Source organism: Galeopterus variegatus, unplaced genomic scaffold (genome assembly GCF_000696425.1).
Source record: "Galeopterus variegatus unplaced genomic scaffold, G_variegatus-3.0.2 Scaffold132, whole genome shotgun sequence".
Taxonomy (NCBI): Eukaryota; Metazoa; Chordata; class Mammalia; order Dermoptera; family Cynocephalidae; genus Galeopterus; species Galeopterus variegatus.
Window position 1 is genome coordinate 1,085,307 of NW_007726243.1, and position 1,676 is coordinate 1,086,982.

Below are 1,676 nucleotides of genomic sequence, written 5' to 3' on the forward strand. Positions count from 1 at the left end.
ACAAAAGTCGAGAGAGCAGAGGTGGCGGCGGCGCGCAAAGGAAGGGGCGCGCGTGGGGGCTCCCACGCCGCGAGTGGGCAACCCCAGGGGATGGCGAACAGCGCCCCTCCCCGCGCGGGTAAAGTACCCCAGTCGCCGTCAGCCAGCCCCGGGAAGGGCAGCCCGGCGTCGGCGGCCGGGAGACGAGAACTGGACGTGTCATTAGCAGGACAGGCAATGGTTTCAAAGCCCCAGGCCAATGACCATTAGCAGAGGCAGAGCTCGCTTCGTCCCCATCCCCCACAACCTCCACCCACCTTCCCCCTCGTCCCCCCCAACCTCCACCCCACCTCGCGAAACTTTTCAACAAGATCCACCTGGACTAATTTGTCCTCAGACAGTTAAAACATCCACTAGACCCTACACACTGGGAAGGAAGGGGAATGCACGCTTTATTTTCCTTTCTACAGAAAGGAAAGCAAAAAATAGCTTCTCTCTGTCTCTCCCTCTCCCCCACCCCCCCTCTGTCGTACATGTTGTGTCTTAGCTTTTTGCATCGTTTCGTTTTACCTTCCTCATTTAGCAGAAATGATCGCGGATATTTCACACTCAAACGTGTTCCAGATTCTTGGATTCAGGGTCCTTGTAAATTAAAGGACTCGGGTTTGGCCTCAGTTACGTTAAGTTTCATACAATACCAAAAAAATAAAATTAAAATAATAAATTTCTGAGGGTAAGTGAGCGAGAGGAGGTGGAGGAGGAAAAGAAACCTCGAGTCTGATTTCTGTAATTTACTAGCGACCCGGATCGCAGCAAATAACAGTGTAACACGAGTGTGGCTTAAGAGGGCTGGGGAGCTCTTTCTAGAGGCATCGACCCCATCCCCGGATAAAGGATCTGCAAGTTTTCTGTCATCGCGACCATGCAATGCCATAACTTACCTTCAGAAATAAGACTTTAAACCGCCAAGGCCTTCCTCCTCCCCTCCACCACCACCCCCAGCCTCGCTCTCTCCACCTTAAACTTATTGACACAACATAATCCCACATTCAAGCAAAATCCTGACACAGCCTCCCTCCTCCTCTTCCCCCTCCTCTCTTCCCTCCCGTTCTCGCTGTCTCCCCCCTCCGTCTCCCCCCCTTCCCTCCCTCTTTTCTCTCCCCTTCTCCCTCGCCCTCTTCCCCCTCTCCCCCTATTCTTCCTCCAGGCTACTCTGGCACTAAAACAGCACTTTCTCTACTCGCCGCGCATTTGGTTAGGGGTGGGGGTGAGAGGGCACCGATCAGTGGGGCCGGAACACCCAAATCCCAACTCTCCAGATGAACGAGCAACTGGGCTGCTGTTCCCGGTCACCAACGCACACGAAACGTTCCATAAATCCACTGAGGGCTGGCTCCTCGTACCTTCCTCCCCTGCCCCTGCTCCCCAGGCCCCACCTCCCCGGCAGCCGAGACCAGGCTGGGCTCCACGTACTTTCGCCGAGATGAAGTTTGGGGCTCCCCGGGCGGCCACGAGCCGCCCGCCGGCGTGAGGGCTGTTGTTGTTTTCCTCGGGCTGCTCCAGCCCGCGCCCCGGCTCCCGTGCCCCTCTCGGGCGGCGCTGCCTGTGTGCCGAGAGGTGCTGGTTGCAAACGCAGCCTGGCACCGGCTGGCCTACTACTCCCCAGCCCGGCCCCCCGCCTCCCGCTCGCAGAGCAC

General features: G+C 57.4%; 1 protein-coding gene across 5 annotated transcripts in view; it reads right to left on the reverse strand.

Annotated features, from left to right (window-relative positions):
- The window catches only part of BBX (bobby sox homolog (Drosophila)), a 284,645-nt gene that overhangs the window by 282,099 nt on the left and 870 nt on the right, over window positions 1-1,676 (reverse strand). The window lies entirely within an intron of this gene.